Raw genomic sequence first — 20,366 nt, forward strand, 5'->3', positions numbered from 1 at the left:
GCCATTTTTGCAAAGCTAGGAGGGCGTAAGCTGCTGTTGTTAAAGTGAAACACTTGTGACAAAGCCTGATTGGGATGCTAAGGGGGTGGAATCCCTGGGAAAAATGAGAAGATTGAAGAGGAGGATGTTGTGATTGACAGTGAAACGGAGGAAATATCCCTTGCCCTCTGACCCCTAATACAAAGGAAAGCAAAGGCACAGCAACAGCCACCCCAGCTAGTGGGGTAGCCTCCAATTTAGGAAATATTTATTCCTGATGAGAGAATACATGCCCACTGACCTTACTGATATAGCTGCCAAGTTCCAACAAAAGGTCAAGGATAATGTCCAGGCATAGTGCTGCTAAGAGATACAGGGTGCCATGGAATTTCTCGGACAGGGCAGAGGGCAAACAGATTGAACAACATCACCATGCACTCTGTCGTCTGGTAGCACCTGCAAGGTGCTAGGATGATCGAAGTTATTCACTTATAGATTGGATTATTCTAGTCTGAAGGGAGGCTGGGCCCAATGATAGAACATCCCCTGGGCACATGGGATCCTAGAAATCTATAAAGGAGGTACAAAAAATTCTCAGGGAGTTGGAAATTAGACAGGCCATCTATGCCCCTGTCTAAGGCCCTGATCAGACCACATTCACTGTGGGAACAAAAGCCGAGATACTCTAGTCTGTCCCAGCACCTGGCATAGGACCATGGATATCAAGGTCCCATACCATGATGTGAGTGGATATCCATGGTCCCATACCATGATAGCCCAGCACAGGAGAAAACATTTACAATGTTGGACAATCCATTGCTGATCCAGGGACAACTTAACAAATTCTAAGAATTGGTACAGGCCATGGGAAAGACATAAGAGAGGGAGCTCAGAAAGCCAAAAAGTTGTCCCAATCAGCTGTAAGAGGTCCAAATAAAAGTAACCCAGAAACAAATGTGGTTTGATCTTTTGGCTTCTGGAACCCCTCCTCAAATGATAGACTGCCACTCCAACACTGTGTTGGTCAGCCAGTGGAAAGCTGGAAAACCTAAACAACAGTTCAGACCTGCCCCATCTGTCCCTACCATTCCTGATGTCCTGTTCGCTCCAATAGAGGCCTTAAGGGTACATCCCTATTCAGGATGGGTGTCTCCCATGCTCCAGGTATAGGAGGCATGCCAAGATTGCCTCCAGATAAAGACCACTGGCAGTGATGGGAAGCCTCATGTTGATCTCATTACTCATTGATCCTTCAAAATAAGTAAGAAGTGATGGTTGTTTTGGATACTGGAGCCAAATGTACTCTAACACATGGTAACCCGCTAAGTTTTCTGCCCCTCCCCCCCGTAACTATTAACAGTTACAGAAGACAAAGATCCTTTTGACACTACAAATTAGGCATTCTCCCCCATGAGAATATGGAGCTTTTCTCTCTTCGATACAGAGAACATGTTGGGCACTGATCTTCTACAAGCTTAAACCCTGCAAATTCTATTAGTGAATTCTGCCTTTAGGTTAGAGTAATCAAACCAGGATTGAAGGGACATGCCAACTGGGAATGAGAAAATCTATCACCCCTGTGAAGAATGGTAACTGTCAAACAATATAAATTGCCTCAGTGGGTTGGGAGAGGAAGCATAAGAAAATAAACTATCTAAGAATGCATGCACTGAGTGGGTATTGTATGCCCTACCCATAAAGCCCTCAACAGCCCAGTGTGGCTGTTAAAAATGCCAGATGGATACCATCATGGCAGATGATGGCAGACTACTGAGAATTAAACAAGGTAATTTTAACCACCCCCCTAATCCATTCTGCTATACCCACCATTGTTACCACCCAGGATACCTTGTTCATGGTCCTAGAAGTGTTTCATGCTGTGCTAGGCTTAGCAAATTCTTTTTGTAGTACATTCCTGGCTGCTGAGTCACAAGATTAATTTGCCCTCACAGGAGCACCAATGGACCTTTCAAGTGCTTCCCCAAGGCTACATGCATAGCCAACAGATTGTCAGCTGATGGTAATAGACCTGTCTCTATTTTCCTTCCCTACCTCAGTGAAATGGGCCCATTACATTGATAATATAACATTAGCATGTGAAGACTTGTCTCTCCTTCAGGGTACTTTGTAGATTTTGTTGGAGCATCTGCAGGGGACAAGATAGGTCCTGAACCAACAGAAAATTCAAAGCACAGGCACCACCATAAAGTTTTTGGGAATCATATTGTTGGGTAAGATGTGAGTTGTCCTAGAAGCTGTGATAAGATGCAAACATATCCAACTCCTAGGAGCGTAAAAGAGATACAAATCTTGTAGGGATTTGGGGAATTTGGAAGACTTTTGTACCTTGCCTGGCACAGTGCCTCTGTTCTTTACACCACCTGGTAAAGAAAGGAAACATGTGGGACTGGAGATCAGAGCAGCAAGTTGCCTTTGCTAAGATCAAAAAACACCAGAGAAGTGGATTAAAGCTCTGGCCAGGGCTACCATTTAAATTAGATGTACCTGTGACTCTGGAAGGTATGGGTTGGACACTCTGGAAGAGATGACAGAAGGAGACATTGTTCCTAGGGTTTTTATTCCAGATCTGGAAGGGATCAGAAAGATCCCTTATATAGAACCTATAGAACTATAGAACTATAGAACCTATAGAAATATAGGTTATAGAACTATAGACCTATAGACCTGTAGACCTATAGAACAATAGAACAATAGAACCTATAGAACTACAGAACTATAGACTTATAGAACAATAGGTCCTAACAGTGTACACAGTGCTCTTCCAGGTAGAGCCTCTTATGAAGAAACAATATATTATGGTAACAACTTCCCTTCCTACCAAGTGTGGATTGAGAATATGTTCAATCAATCCAGCTCTACCACGGCTCAAACCCCTCAGTTGACCAAGTGGCAAACCTATTTGCAGCCGAGGAGTGTTCTGTCCAACAACCCACTATCTCTAAAAATGTGAGTGCTACTAGGTCCTGTAGAATATGCAGATTCTTTAAATGCCCCCACCCTATTCCTATGCTAGGCCCTGAGACCTGCAGGGAGGGAGCAGGGGAAATTCCCAGTGATGCCTGGAAACAGGGGACTCAACAGATGGCTTGCTTGGCATTCTCTCATGAACCCTGGTTGTTAATCCTTTGCACTGGCATTTGGGCTGTTCTAAAGAGATTAACCCCATGACTTGAACAGTGGAAAGCCAAGGAATAGGTGATCATGGATAAACCCTTGTGGGGTCAAGATACATGGAAAGGCATTTGAGTTCACCTGCAAGGGGCCGAGGGAGCCCTTGTTGTCTTCCACATCTGGGATCATAAGGCACCAACACCTTGTGGCAATGAGGAAGCTGAGGCCCTAGCTCAGGCACAAGCCCTAACAATGAACTCTTCAGTAGATAAAATAGATTGGATGCAAGAAAAACAGCCACTGCAGCGCCTGGGTGGGATGAATATTGCCAAGGATACCTGATTGCCCTTAGAATACACTAACAGCATGCACTGTGTGATCTAAACTGTGCTGAAGGAAGTTCCAAAGGAGTCAGGGACCATAGGCCAGAATTCCCAACGGGTAAAGAAGGCAAGTCAGTAATATTGGTCTCTGTCCTTTTAAACATTTCATTTATTTTATTTGTTTGAAAGACAGAGATCACAAGTAGGCAGAGAGGCAGGCGGGGGTGGGGGAGTAGGCTCCCAGCTGAGCAGAGAGCCCGATGCGGGGCTCAATCCCAGGGCCTTGGGATCATGACTTGAGCCGAAGGCAGAAGCTTTAACCCAGTGAACCAACCAGGGGCCCGGTCTCTGCCCTTTTAGTGAGCGTTCTAATTATGCCTTAGTGTATATGGCCACGAGTCTGGACTAACCCAAGCTTTCCTATTTTTGCGTAAACTGTGCTTCCACTATTAGGGGATCAGAGAAGCTGGGTACTGTGTACGGTGGACCTCGTCAAATAAACAACGATCAGAGGTCACATGTTAATAATAGTCGTGATATGGAAGACAGGGCAAAGGACTATGACATTGAATGAAAGTTTCATCCTCTATAATGCTGCAAGCATCAGGACTGATAGAAAGGAAAAATGGAATATTAAAGCAACAGATCAAATTACTAAAACTGCCCAGCCAAATGGCCTAAAATACTGTCCCAGGCTTTAATACATTTAAATGATTGACCAGTAAGACCTGTTGCCCAAATGCCTGCCTAGGGACCCCTGTTGAGACACTGAATGCCATAGGTATGGAAGTCACAGGAGACAGCTATTGCCCTGACTCTCACCATTTTATCAGTGTGTTATGTTGCTAAGAACAGGAGGACCCATCACATCTGGAAAAGGCATCACTTCTGGAAATGTACAATAGAACATCCTACCGGGATAGATGAGTTACTTCATATTCCTAGGTGAAGGGTGACTACTTAGTCTCCACTAGGGTCCTATCATCCTGCTATAAGCCAGACCTACAAAAATGCATTATACTTGGATTGGAATATGCACCATTAAAAGAGGGGAGATAGGACATGTCCTATCTCCCTATCTTGCACATCCTGGTCTTGCACATCCTATCTCCAGTCCACCTCCTTATGCCTGACCGTGCTGCATGCCCAGACCAACATGTGTGATATGTACAATTAGGTCCTATTTCTAAAGCTGCAGCCACACTAACAGCTAAGACAGGCCACAAGTATAGTTTGTATAGGAGGGGAAGCCCTTCTCATACAAATTCTTACCAAATTTGTCTTTTTCAACCTTAAACTTCTCCTGTTTGTACAGTGTCTAATCTTGGTATGGACACCTGATAGAAATATCTTTGTAGAGTGGGCCCACTCATCTGCCTGTCAAAGGTATCAATCCAGCTGTTGGGCACATGGGCAGCTGCCTCTGTTCTAGCTTGTCAGGATTGCTGTGGTAGATATCACTGCTCCAGGGAGACGACTGAAAAGCCCTAAAGCAATACATTAAGGGAGAACAAGCTAAGACTAGTGTTCTTTTGTTGTTGTTGTTTTGTGTATTTTGTTTGTTTGTTTTTAAAGATTTTATTTATTTATTTGTCATACAGAAAGAGGGCACAAGCAGGGGGAGTGGCAGAGGGAGAGGGAGAAGCAGGCTCCCTGCTGAACAAGGATCCTGATTTGTGACTTGATCACAGGACCCTGGGATCATGACCTAAGCCGAAGGCAGATGCTTAACAGACTGAGCCACCCAGGCATCTCACAGTGCTCTGAAGTTATGTGATCTTAACAATACTGATCCAAAAACCTTGCCTGTGGCACATACTATCGATAATGGTAGGCGTGGGTATTCTTTTCTGGTTAATCAAACTATGCAGGCAGCCCATCACACTGCTGACCAAAAGGACCCTGAAAACACCACTGATAGAGTCATGAATGACTGTGTCCAGATTGGGATGGGTTTGTGTGTCTCACCCTGGGTTATGGACGTTTGAGCACCAAGGAACTTCTAGGCTGGGTACAGAAAAATCACGTTAAACAGAACAACCCCAACACATGTGGGATAAGGAATCTGTATCACAGAAACTCTATAGTCATTCCATCATATCAAAGAACAGTGTGGCTGGTTTGACACTGACTGGCATGGCTTCTCAGGTATTTATTGGGTAGCCTCAAATAAGACCCAGTGGTGATGTGGCACAAACCTCTGGCTGTGGCTTCCATCTAGTGGTTGGGCCACTACTCTCTGGGTTTTCCTGGGTACACAGGAGAATAGACCCCATGGTAACAAAAATGGCTAATCTTCCCCTCAAGGCACATTTTGTTTTCCATTGAATCAATCACTTGGCCACAGCCTTTGTCCCCTCCATAGGTCTGCAGGACATTGTAGGACACATAGAAATTTCTACTAAATCTGCCCAGCAAGTCTTAAATGACAGCCAGCAAAACCTGTCTCTACTGAACCCTGAAATGTCTCCAGGGAGAAAAGTTCTCCTCCCAAATCAGATGACCTAGAGCATCACTATTGCCTGAAGAGGAGGCCCTTGTGCCATTCTCCAAAGTGTATGTTCATACCTGTTGAGTCTGCTGATGTATCTTCTTTTTTTTTTTTTTAAGATTTTATTTATTTATTTGAGAGACAGTGAGAGAGAGCATGAACAAGGAGAAGGTCAGAGGGAGAAGCAGACTCCCCTTGGAGCCGGGAGCCCAATGCGGGACTCGATCCCGGGACTCCAGGATCATGACCTGAGCCGAAGGCAGTCATCCAACCAACTGAGCCACCCAGGCGTCCCTGCTGATGTATCTTCTTTATTAAATCACATAAAATTACCAGAGAACAGGGGTGCCTGGGTGGCTCAGTCGTTAAGTGTTTCTGTTTGGCTCAAGTCATGATCCCAAGGTCCTGGGATCGAGCTCCGCCACAGGCTCTGCGCTCCCCGGGAAGCCTGCTTCTCCCTCTCCTGTTCCCCCTGCTTGTGTTCCCTCCTTTGCTGTGTCTCTATCAAATAAATAAATAAAATCTTAAAAAAAACAAAACGAAACAAAACACAAACCACAAGAGAACATTCTGAGGGATCTGAACCCCAGCTTAGGGACTGAAATTAGTGTTTTTTTTTTTTAATTTTTTATTTTTTATAAACATATATTTTTATCCCCAGGGGTACAGGTCTGTGAATCACCAGGTTTACACACTTCACAGCACTCACCAAAGAAATTAGTGGTTTTAAAGCATGGGGTTCTCGGTTACCAAAAAAAATAAATAAATAAAATAAAATTTAAAAAATTTAAAAAGTTACATATTGTAAAAATCATTATCTTAACCTATTTTTTCTCTTATATGCTTCTCTATTGTTGCTGTGGTATCTGCTTCCTATGCAGCCAGCCAGACACCCAATTAGCCAGCTCCCAGCTAGTAAAACTTTTTGTTGACCACTCAGCGCTCATTATAATAGAGAGGGACATAAAAGATTTTAAGAGCCAGTGCGGAGAAAAAGAATGTCAGAGGAGGTCATCGAGAGGACTTGACCACAGGTTGACCCATGAGCCACACCTAGGCAATCAGAAGCTCTTCATCCCCTCCTCTGTCCTGGAAATGTACATGCTGCCCACAGTTCCCATAGTTCGCACAGTGGGAGCTTCTTCAAGAATACAGTTTTTTTGTTTTTTTTTAAGATTTTATTTATTTATTTATTTGACAGAGAGAGAGAGAGAGATCACAAGCAGGCAGAGAGGCAGGCAGAGAGAGAGGGGGAAGCAGGCTCACGGCCGAGCAGAGAGCCCGATGCGGGGCTCAATCCCAGGACTCTGGGATCACGACCTGAGCTGAAGGCAGAGGCCTCAACACACTGAGCCACCCAGGCATCCCAAGGATACAGTTTTGAGAGAGCAATGCATTGATGAGACGATCCAGAGGGTTTATGAGAGGGACCCAGGTAAGGCCTCTATATAAACTTGAGATTTTGGTGCAGAGAACTACTTGTCCTATGACGGCCCAAGACCAGCCTTGTATGTGAGTTCCCTGGCTTATTAAACCTCCAACTTTCCAATCTGGAGGGGTTGCCTCTTTGGTCTCTCCTTGGCCTCCGTGTGTACAAAAGGCAGTTTCAGATTTCACTGGGAAGCCCCTAATTTGGGGGACCAACGCTTTTATTCTGGAAGATAGATGGCTTTCATTTGTGTCTTCCCTTATATCAAAAATAACCTGAATCTGAACATAAGTGGCTTGGCCAAGGTTAAATAAATAGAGTGTCAGAACTGAGGCCTGAATTCTGCTTTCCTCACTTTCAGTGTCATGTTCTTTGCAGTTTTCCTCAGTATTAAGGACAGTACTGAGTACAAACCTTCAGGGCTCAGCACACTTGAAAAGGTGCATCCCAGATTGTTAATCAATAGATCTTGGGTCAATCTGAAAAATAATTTTGAAAAGAAGAAGTCCTGGAGAAAGTAGATTAACTTGCAAGGGACATGCCATCTTTCACTTGGGCTATATAAACCAAAAAAAAAAATTTTTTTTATTTTTTTTTATTAAAGATTTTATTTATTTATTTGACAGAGAGAGATCACAAGCAGGCAGAGAGGCAGGCAGAGAGAGAGGAGGAAACAGGCTCCCTGCTGAGCAGAGAGCCCGATGCGGGCCTCGATCCCAGGACCCTGAGATCATGACCTGAGCCGAAGGCAGCGGCTTAACCCACTGAGCCACCCAGGCGCCCCCCAAAAAAATTTTTTAATGATTGTCTTTATATGTGCCAACCATTCCACACTACTGAGAGCTATTACACACTTTTCTAGTCTAATTGGCTTGCATGACAAGAGATTGTGATTTAACTTTCTCATATGTTTGAAAGGGGAGCTTTTCCTTTTGTGAAACTCCCAGAAATCTCACAAAACCAGCCAAGCCTGGACATCCAGGAGCTTATTTCTTGAACTCCATGGTTCAATAAAGATGCACAAGCCATTGTTGTTTTTGAGGGCTCCCCTCCACCCAAAATATGTCCTGGACTAGTTAAAGTGTGAACCAGATGAGCACATAGCAGCTTGCCAAAAAATGTTACCCTTTGCATCCTTGATTTTTCTTCTGAAATCAGGCCACAGAAAAAATCATTCAGCTAGAGCAAATCTGGTCAGCAGATTCAGGACTGCTCAGGAAACTGCCACCCCAGTGTGAAAGCCACCACCAGAGTAAGGGTCAGAACATGGGCTATATGAGTACCCTTCTTTCCTCCAGGTGGCATCAGGACCCTGGGCTGCTGCCAGCTCTCAAGTTCATTAGCAACCTTCCCAACACCTTCGATTCACGACGTGGAGCACCTCTTAGTCGGTCCTTCCATGAGTGAGAGAGAAGTGTCAGCTCTGTGAATTGTAAGTGGCTTCTCAAGTCAGTAAGCAGAGCTTCCCAATGGTATGTGGGCATGCCCACACCGACAGAGGACCTTAGAGACTTAGGTTTTGAGTTCTTGCTAGAAGGCAGAGAAAGAGGAAGTTCCCTGAGTGCTTCCCCGCCTGCTCCTCCCCCTGCTATATTTTTAACCATGCATTTCTCCCCCATTAAATCAGAATTGATGAAACCTATATAAATGTAGTAATGTTTGAAAATTGAATAGCACATTGAAAAATAACAATATTCTTGACTATACAAGGCAATTTCTTCAAATCGAGTAATGATGTGATGTGTGTGGTTAACCGTATCTACGCAGGAAGTGGTTTTATTTTAAAGTTTTTGTGCTCACCCCCACCCCCTGCTTTTTTTTTTTTCCCCTCCAGTACTGAAATTAAGCAGCATCCAACGTAGGCCTATTCTTACGACATGTGACTTGACTTTACTGTTTTCCGTTTTTGTTGAAAGAGTCATTAACAGTTGGAAGTTGATGGCAGTTTCAATAACAAGTGAACACCAAGAAAAGGTAAGTAAATTTTAACCTTATACTGAACAGAAAATTTAAACTTGAAAATGTTTGGTGGTGTCCTACGTTTTTGTGTGAACATACAAATATTTCTACAGAAATGGGTTTCACCTGTGATTAAAACATCGGTTTGTTTCCTTCGGTGTAGAAACATTATTCTTTTCATATTTGCAACTGTCAAATTCAAAAGTCCCTTAACAGATATTATACTAGGATCTTTGCTAAGATTTTATACTAAAATATTAAAGACAGACTAAGGCATAGTTTGAGTTTGAAAGTACTTTCAAAAATACTAGAGAAAATATGGGACTTCGCCTCTCTAACTGGTAGTTTTACAAACTCTCATTTAAGGGGCACCTTTTTACAAAAATGTGTACTATTCAGAATCTGGATAATGAAAGATAAAAAGGCACTTTGTAATAATAAGAAACAATACCTGAATTGCAACGTGTAAGAGCTACTATAAAGTGTTGTGTTATGTTAACATTAGAAACCTTTGAAAAAGTGTAGTTTAGTAAATGTGTAGTTTATTAAAGAGCTGTTAAAAGGAAGGAAAGTTTTAAAATGCAAAAGAGAGCTCTCTGTTATGACACTTGAATATTTTAACTTTTTTCTTAAATTGTATTTAAAATATAGGGTGAAAGGAGGGCAAGTTTCTATTTCATAAGCAAAACTCTCTGTTAAATAAGAAAGACATAGCTGACTTTATCGAAGGTTACTTTTGGGAGACAGGGCAAATTGGAGCTACATTTTTGGTATTTATAGAATTAAATAATTTTCCTTCTTTGAGATTTTCCAAAATAATAACGCTAGAAATGAAAAAGATTAGTTAACCACAAAGCGATGAGAACTTTTCATTAATATTGACTTCTTGCTTTTACAAAATGTCTTTGTGTTCCATAACATATGAACAAAAAATATACAGTACTGCTAATCTCAGAGACAAATACCTAAAATAAATCTGAATGTATATTTTTGAAAGAATTTTAATAAGAACTCCAGATATGATCCACTCTTCCCTATAATATTTTTATTGTGCTGTTGAATGGGGAAAATGATGGCTCCACAACACCGATTTTTTGTGTTATTAAAAAATGGTTACAGGGTTGATAAGTGGCAACAATTCTTTTCTTGTATTATCTTTTATTGAAAGACACATATAAATGTTTTTTGATATGGTCAATTTAGTAGGAAATTATTTGGCATACTAGTACACTATTTTAAGACCTCTTCAGTTGTCAATACTGAGGCTAGCTACTTGTTGACTATTAAAAGGCTGACACACACACACACACAAATAGAGATTAGGACTTGGTGTTTAATACGTGTTTTATTGTTAGAGTGTAGGGAGACCCTGGTAATATGTATTTGCTTTGATATTCTGATTAGTTTTTCAGTTGGTTACATTTCCACACAATGGAAAGCATTATTTAAATCTGTCTTCAATATTGTGGTTCTGAACCTCTGCATCTACAGAAGCTGTACAATTCAGATAGTTTTGGTTGATATGTTATTACTTTCATTTTATTATAAAAGAACATCACATGAATAAACATATGTAGTATTTATGCATTACCAAGAGTGACTATCCACATAAACATCTGACACTGAAAAAATGTCCACTGCAGTTTTTTAAACCATTTCATATTTTTAATAGCCAGATTCCTTGTTAAATGATTGTTTTTTGAAGAAACTGTCAAATTAAAATATAAATATCTTATGAAGTATGTGTAAAACTAAGAATGAGTTACATAGCTCAGTATGGATTTATAAAGAGCAACAATTAGCACCGATGGACATATAAACTGAGGCATTCTCAGAATTGTTTGTAAAAACAAGTAATGCATTATCATTTGAACACACAGACCGAATCCTAAAGAGAGTCAAGTACAAATGAGGTATTACTATAGGTTACTGTACCTTTACACATTTTAAGTGAATAAATAAACAAATTTTGGTGAAATGAAACAATGCAGAAAATCTTATTTGGAAAGTAATTTCAAAACTGATTTATGAAAAGTATATCATGCTTTTCCACTTGGGGCCAGCATTCAGCAAAATTGAGAAAAGAGAATTTTTTTCATTGATATTCCTCCTTTATTCTTTTTGAATGCTTTGATTTGGAATGGCCTGCTCTGTCCCTAACTTAGAATCTCACAGCCTTGGTACCTATAAGGACAGACCCCACTTGGGGTCTTCCATCCTACTTCAGTTGTCCTTAAAACTTACTCATCCTATTTCCCAGCACTTAGAGCATCTGATAAAAATAATTCATGCTCACAGGAGAAAGCTACAGAGCTTTGTTTCTTTTTACTTCTTAGCCAGACCTCCCCTCCCTGGTAAAATTTTAATAAGGTCACTCAGTAGACAAATCCAAAGGGACAGCTACATGTTGAAGACTTCAGTCAGGTGAAGAAAATGATACTATAGCAAATAGTTGGGAGGTGGATATTTGGGGGATGGAAGAGTGTTTTGTTAACCATTGGTCCTCTTAAGGTATTTAAACACAGTGTGTCTTATATGAAGGGTCCACAGAGATGTGTTCATTCCTCTAAGATATTCCTGAATAATATATACACCATTCTTATAGAGGATGAAAATTAATTGCACTATGCCTTAACACTATTTTCATATTCACATACACTTAGAAAATACTTAAATACTCTATTGTTTAATATATATGCATTTTTAAAAAATTTAATATTCTGAATTTAAAACTTTGGGTACCAGAAGCATATTTTTTTGCCCTGAACAATACATGTTATAGAGCTAGAGTTTAAACTATACTTACAAGTATTCTAAATATCAGTTTACAGTTGGCAAAATGCCTTTTTTTTTTTTTTTCAAATGATGGAAAATGAGTTGAAATTAGTTTAGGCAATAGAGATAGTCACTAATTTGTATAACTTTAAAACCCAAGGAAAGCAAAGTCAGGCATGGTAGAATCTAGGAGCTCACATGGGTTTTTGATTGGGTTGTATTTTCTTCATTACTCAGATTTTTTTTTCCCCCAATGTGCTATAAGCCCTCTCTGACAGAAGTTCACAGAATTGACCAGAAAGTGTTAGGTTTACATTTGACCCTTTCAGATGTGTTGCAGAAATTTGACTTTCCCCTATCACCACTGTAAAGGTCTCAGATTGAGATCTGATTGGGCCAAATTTTATCACATGACCATGGTAGAGCTAATCATTGACCCTAAGACACTAGCACCATGAGTGACTGCATTGGGTCACGGGTCTTCTCTAGCATAGAGGGGCCTCCTGAGCCTGCAACACATGTACTCTTTGCTGAATGGAGGTGCCTCCACACAGAAACTAAAATACTTTCCCCAGAAGAAAAGTGACTTTATTTCTTATAGGTAAAAGCCGCAGAACTCTACTATACAGCCACATATGGTCACACTTAAAAAAAGTGCTTATTCAAATTCTCTGAACTTTATAATCAGACAGAAATACAGTATCAGTTTAAAGGTAGGTTTGAGTGAAGCAAGCGTTTCAATTAAACTGAATTTTAAAGTATTTTTCAAGAGCTACCTCATAGATGAATACTTGTCTCAACATTTTTCTTCTAGGGGTTTATAATCTAATATGATTGTTACATTAATAATTATTATAATACAAGTGAAATTTGTCCAATACCATATGAGGATTCAGAAACTCATGAAACATTTTGTATTCCAGTTATGTGCCAGGCAGTAAATTAGAGAATTTCCAGGCATTATATCACTTGATTATATCCTATCAGAGAAATCAGGACAGTTTGGGAGGACAGATTTGCAGTATTTTTCAGAGACAGCTAGGATTTGGGATTTGAGAAACATTCCAGGGAACAGAAAGGGGATATGTCCAGACACATAAGTCAGAGAATTTCCAAGGAAAAATGAGTTGACTAGTTTTGGTAGCTACAAATACAGTAGTAGGAGATAAGGCCAGAAAGACGTTTGAAATCCTAAGAGAGGGGTTCCTGGGTGGCTCAGTGGGTTGGGCCGCTGCCTTCGGCTCAGGTCATGATCTCAGGGTCCTGGGATCGAGTCCCGCATTGGGCTCTCTGCTCAGCAGGGAGCCTGCTTCCCTCTCTCTCTCTCTCCCTGCCTGCCTCTCCATCTGCTTGTGATTTCTCTCTGTTAAATAAATAAATAAAATCTTAAAAAAAAAAAAAGAAGAAATCCTAAGAGAGGAGACCTGCTGAGCAGATTATGATGAAAGGTTGTAAGTAACAATAGTACTGTTAAGCAGGTTTGGATGATGGGCTAGCCAGCATCCGGATTTATTTCCTTTTTGCATAGATCTCCCTGCTGGTGGTATACTCCTCAGGACAGTTTGCAGAAATGGTTGCAGTCAGAGAAGGTAGATATTCCTGTAAGGTCAAGCGCTGGTTCCCCTCTCCACGTGCCTTGAGGTCCTTAGACAGGCTGTGGTTATAATGATGTATGGACGTATTTTTGTTTTGTTTTGTTTTGAATTTAAGAATAGGTGATGCGGCAAGAGGTTCAAAATCAAAACCTAAATAGGGTGCCTGGGTGGCTCAGTGGGTTAAGCCGCTGCCTTCGGCTCAGGTCATGATCTCAGGGTCCTGGGATCAAGTCCCGCATCGGGCTCTCTGCTCAGCAGGGAGCCTGCTTCCCTCTCTCTCTTTCTGCCTGCCTTTCCATCTACTTGTGATTTCTCTCTGTCAAATAAATAAATAAAAATCTTTAAATAAAAAAAAAAATCAAAACCTAAATATAAAAATTATAGAAAATAATCTTTCTTCCATTCCCATTTCTATATACCTCTATCCACCCCCCCTTAATCCAATAAAGAACCACTTTTCATAGTTTTTTTTTAAATCTTTCACAATTGCATATACTTATATATAATGTAAGTGCATATATCATCCCTTACTATATTAAAGGTAGCATATTATACACACCTCTCTACTTTGCTTTTTTTTCCTTTTAATAATATCTTAGAGATATTTCCATAGTAAAAATGAGAAACTGTTCAATTTTTTCTCTCTCTTAGTATTCCACTGCGTGGATGTATCAGATTTTATTAAAAGAGTCATGGGTGTCTTCAATTTTTCCTAATGTAATGAATGTGTTAATGAAATTGTGTGTGTTTTCAAATATATCCTTGGGATGAACTTCCAGGGATACTATTTACTTATAAGCCAAGAGACAAAATAATTTGTCTCTTGGTTTATAATCTAGAATGCTGGTCGAAGCTCTGTAGCTTTTCCAATGGATTGTATTGCCAAACTTTTCAGATTTTGCTAATGGGTAGAAAATTGTATCGCAATGCAGTTTTATTGGTATTTCTGTTATTATGATTGAGATTGAGCTTGCTTTTTAAAAGATTAAAGATATGCTTGTTTTTATTCCTTTTTAAAGAAGATTTTATTTATTTATGAGAAAGAGAGAGAGAGAGAGAAAGATAATAAGAGGGAGGAGTAGAGAGAGAGAAAGATAGTAAGAGGGAGGAGTAGAGGGAGAGGAACAAGCAAGCTCTATGTTTGGCTTGGGGCTCTGCTCCATCTCAGGACTCTGCAATCATGACCTGAGCTAAAACCAATGGTTGGACACTTAACCAACCCAGCCATTCAGGTGCCCCTACTTATTTTTCTTAATAAGATAATGTATCCTTTCTCAGTTTTTTAATTAAGGACCAAAAGCATTAATGAAGTTCAAGCTTTAGAGGGAGATGTCAGAGAAGTAAGAAATTGGGGATAGCCTATGTAAATTACTCTTTTCTTAAGTCTCGAAATAGGTAGTTGATAGAAAAGGGATGAAACATGAATGTTGAAGTGAAGGAAAAGAGAAAAGGAATGCAAATGAAGGAAACAAAGGCCATATATCCAGAAAGCTGACAAGGTCTCAGAGACTAAAGACAGTTGCATGTGATCATGAGCTCAAGTAGATAAGTTACCAGGTAAGTTAACCTGATCCTGAAGGGAGAGCGCTTTAATGAGTGTGTATGTGGATGATGGGATAGAAAGAGGCATAAAGTGAGGAAATATACACTTCATGGTTCCAGTCTCCTCTAATATTATAGGAAAGCTCATCTGATGAGAGGGAATATTGACAGAATGCCGAAGAATAAGCAGAAAATCTTATTTTTAAAATAGACCTTGTCGATTACACATACTACTATTGCAGGTTTAAAATTGATTGTTATTTTGGCGGGCATCGGCCCAATTCAATTCAATTCCGTAAATAGTTTTGAACTCTAAGCACACTGTGTTGTGCTAGAAATTATTGGGGACACAAAGAATCAATGTGCTATCTAGCCAATGAAAACTTTTTAGGTAATTTAGTGCACAAACACAAGAATTTAAGCATAAATCTAAATGTATAAATGCAGTGCTATGGAAATATCACAGGACATTTTATTCTCAGAGTCTTAGACTCATTTTGCCAAATTCAATGGTCATTTACATTTACATGTCTTTATATTAGTAAACTATAGTCTACTATAGTAGACTATGTGAGCTGCATTTGATGCAATTGAACATTCCTGCCCTATTGAACCTCTCCCTTCATTTGACTCCTGGGTATTTCATTCTTTCAGTTTTTCACCAAACTAACTGCATGCTCTTTCTCTGTCTCCTTTGATAAATCTTCCTCATCATTCAACTCTAAATATTGGAATGCCTTGCACTCAGTCTTCAGATTTCTTTCTTTTTAGCCTTGGCTCTTGTCTTCTAAGTTTATTCCCAGGCAAATGTCTTACCATGCCATGAGTTTAAATATGATCTGTATTCTAGTTGTATCTCGAGATCAGAACTTTTTCTTAGCATTTTAACTATAAACACAACTAGCTACTCATCATCTTCACTTGAATGTCACTTGAATGTCTCATTGGGATAGCAAAATGCTTATGTTCAAAACTAACCTCTTACTTACTCCCTTTTTGCCCCCAACCCAACTTGCTTCTTCCCTATTTTCATCCATCTCAGTTAATGGCAGCGCCATTCATCTATCTGTGAATTACCTTCAGTTATACTCTTACCCACATATTTCCTACTCCAAACCACATTCAATTCATCACCAATAAGCAGAGCCTATAAAATTTTGATTTAGATCCCATTATTCTATTTACTTAACTTTTCTCAATAGTGGCTCTTGAAAAGTTACATATTTTTTTCAGACTCAAGGTTCGTTATTTTTTGTCAAATTTTTGTTTGTTAGTTGGTATAATGACTTTTCCTCAAAAAAAAAAAAAAAACTGTTAAATGATTGCAATCTGTGGCATGTAGTAACATTGCAATTTTAGATAAAACTATACTCATTAATTCACTTTCTACTTTTAAGTGAGAGAGAAATCATATAAAACATATGGAATAATTTTGGTTTGCACATGTTTCAATGCCCTCAAGAAGGTTGGAGAGGTGGCAACTTCTAGAACCTTCTAGAACCTTCCACTCAGGGTTTTTTTTTTTTTTTTTTTTTTGGACCCTAAAGATGTTTTTCTGTGGTATCATTGACTATTAAGTACACTCCATGGGCAAGAATACACAAAAATTGAAAATATTGTCAGAGGAAATAATACGGGAAAAAAAGACATTTAATCAATACCAGAATCATTTCTATGTTACATTTTAGATATAATTTATTTTTTATTACTTATGTGAACTGGTTTACTTTATTCATATATTTTTGTATTTGTAAATGTTGATTGTATATCTTGGGCTTTTCTTTAATAGCCTTTCTCTTAGGAGGAATGAACCAGACATTAAGCAAGGGGTAAAATATAAACTGTATTATCCCAAATCCAGTTACCTTTTACCACTTCTACCACTGATACTACAGAATCTTCCTGACTCATCTTCTTGCTTCTACATTTCATACCATACTTATTTCCTAAGAAGTAGCCAGAGTGACCTTCTTAAGACTTAAATCCTAAAACTTCCCCAGTTTAAAAAAAAAAATTCTAAATGACTTTCTATTTTATTTCAAATTAATTCAATCTCCTTTCATGACTTGCAGGGCTCTCTCTTTTTCATTACTTTGCTTTCATTTTTCTAAATAGCATTTTGGATATAGGGAATTATTATTATTTTTTGTCTACTTGCTTAGTGGCTATTTTCAACTTAAACTGAATCGTCTATGAGCATATTGACCTTGTCTGTTTATTTGCCATTGAACATCTAGAAAGTAGAGCATGGTAAGCAGATGATAAACACTCAATGAATATTTGGTTAGTGAAAAAATAAATGATATGAAAGTTGACTCTGGACTATAGAGTCAAAAAGGCTTTCTGGAGATTTGTGACTTCTTCTGGGCCTGAAAAACAAATAGAATAAATTTAGGAAAAGAGAAGCTAGCTCAAACAAATGACAAATGATGGGTATGTTTTGAGTAACCTTGCAGTGATGAAAGTTTGGATTGGAAGACTGAATTCATTATATACTATAGTGCCTTTCTGAAACTCAGAAGAAATGACCCACCATCTGAAAACATACTGCCATAAACTGATGGAAAACACCAATCATCTCCAAACATTTAGATTTTAAACTATTTCACTAAAAGCATTAATTTTATGTTTATTGCAAATTAATTTCTTAAACACAGAGAGAACTTTTTGTTCTAGTCTCTACTGGTGTAATGCTGAACTTAGACTCAAATGAGATATCTACTTAAAAGAGCTCTGAAAGGTTGAATACTCAGGAAATTGGGTGCTGAGTCAAAGGGAAATTTATCTTTCTGCATTAGTTTTATATTATAATGTAAAGGCTATAGTCAGAGCAATGGAATTCTTTTTTTTTTTTTTAAGGTTTTATTTGTTCATTAGAGGGAGAAAGAAAGAGATCACACACAAACAGAGGGAAAGGCAGAGAGAAAGGGAGAAACAGACTCCCTGCTGAGCTGGGACCCCCCCCCACCCTTCCCTCACCCACCCCACCCCGCACTGTGGGGCTGGATCCCAGGACCTGGAGATCATGACTTGAGCTGAAGTCGGATACTTAACCATCTGAGCCGCCCAGGCGCCCCTGAGCAATTCATCTTTCTGCTAAAGGCAGTAGAAAATCAACCAATCTGAGTTTCCATATAATGTTACCTATTCATTTCAGGAAAAAAAGACATTTAATCAATACAAGAATCACTTCTGTGGTACATTTTATATATAATTTATTTTTTATATATAATTTATTATTATTTTATATATAATTTATTATTAAAAATAATTTTTTTTTGGTTGTCTTAAGTGGAATACAGGAGAAAAATGAGTGTTGATTACCCCAGTGGTATCTCCAACACTGTGTTGGGTACTATGGTGTTACAAAATATAGACAATAATTTCTCATTCTCAAGATGCTTACAGTAGTGTGAGACATTCATCAATATACATTAGAGTGGCATTGTAAACAATGATCATCATAGCTATGATTATGATAGTATGTATAATGCATGTTATATATTGGGTGTTTTGCCTACCTAATAGTATCTGATAGCCACTAAAATCATGTAAAGAAGTTAGTATGTCCATTTTAAAGATAAGGAAATTAAAGGTAAGTGGCTAAGTGCCCAAATTTACAGGGCAATGTGGTAGAATATGTCATGATTTAGAGGCATATTTGAGATAAATCCACGAGAAGACAAAAATCCATGTTATTTTCACTCTGCCATGCTAACAATTTCTAAGTCGATTAAGTGTTAGGAGTTAAGCAATGCTGGACTTCATTTATGAGGCCCTAAGGTCCGAAAGAGTCTAAAACGATCCTGCTTTGTTTGCTGTCTAAAATGATACCATCTGTGGAAAACCTGTTTCTTGTTTGCTGCGTATATTGCCTTCTGTAAAGATGTTATACAACATGTGAGGAAGAAAACAATTTTTGCCTCTGCTTCTGTCACATTGCAGGTGCCTTTTCTATTTCTCTCTCTCTCTTTTTTTTTTTCCTGTAGACCTATGTTCTCTCCTCAGCCTGCAAATCCCCCGAATACTTTCTTAGATCTTGTAGCTGATTATGAAAGCAACTAGCTACAAATGGGTATTCAGTATTTGACATGTGCCCTTGTCTAAACTGAGTGTAAAATAACCATATTTTGAAAACTCAGTGCAAATAAAAAGAATGGTAACATTTTTATATTGATTATATGTTGAAATTATAAAATGTTAATATATTGAATTAAATAAAATATATTATTAAAGTTAATGTCATCCACTTCATTTTTCTCCTGCAATGTGGTTGCCAGAATATTTAAATAGTTTCCCGTTACCTGGCTTGAAATTGAATGAATGAATAAATAAATAAACAAATAAAATTCCTCAAAGATAGTCCTTAAAGTACTATCTTTGCCCTTGGCCTTTCTCCCAATGCTGTTTCTCATTTTTAGTTGTCCCTTGATGCCATTCCATGGAATCCCAACAGCAGTTCAAACTGAATATGTCGCAAGTTAGCCCCTAATCTCCCTACAGAATCCTTCTCTTTCTCCTGCTGACTTGATGTCCCTATTTTTGAAATTACCTAAACAAGTAAGCTTGGAATCTCTGGGGACCCCTGTACGCTGCTTATTCCATACACATCCAGTCAGTTGCCAGGTTTTAGGGGCATCCATTTCCTTCTCTCCATTTCATTTATTGTCACAGTTATTAATTTGGTCATCCATTAAGTCTTGCCTAGACTACAGCCAAAGGGCTCTTACTTGCCCTCATACTCCTGTTTCTCTTATTCCTTTACTTTGCCTATTTCAGATTCACTTTATGTCTTCAGGGTGATGGTTGGGTTCAAGTTAATTAATATATTTGTATTCTATTTAGAGTTTTAAAAGTGGTTTTATATACATTATTTTATGTGATCATTCAGCAAGCAAGCAGGAGATTTTCATAGGTTTAATAGAAGAAGACAATGAAATATAGAAAAATTGAATTGTTTCAAGACATGTCAAGAACATATTTTTCCTAAGTGTTTTCTGATTTCGGAGCCTGTGCTCTAAATACCTTATTATCACTGTAAGGGATTAAAAAAAAAAAAAAAGTTCTGGAACAGAATCTGGTCGATTGATTGGATGGAGAGAAGAGAATGAGTGCTCCCACAACCTGGCATTTATGCCTGT

At 38.8% G+C, this 20,366-nt stretch overlaps 1 protein-coding gene across 1 annotated transcript in view; it reads left to right on the top strand.

The window, feature by feature from the left end:
• The first annotated feature begins 8,979 nt into the window (after positions 1–8,979).
• Positions 8,980–20,366, top strand: part of ARHGAP15 (Rho GTPase activating protein 15) — a 602,381-nt gene continuing 590,994 nt past the window's right edge. The window contains exon 1 of the mRNA XM_082689352.1: positions 8,980–9,328. The gene's annotated coding sequence lies outside the window, so the exon portion shown is untranslated. The remainder of the gene's footprint in view (positions 9,329–20,366) is intronic.

Source organism: Mustela nivalis (assembly GCF_964662115.1).
Source record: "Mustela nivalis genome assembly, chromosome: 11".
In the NCBI taxonomy this organism is placed as follows: domain Eukaryota; kingdom Metazoa; phylum Chordata; class Mammalia; order Carnivora; family Mustelidae; genus Mustela; species Mustela nivalis.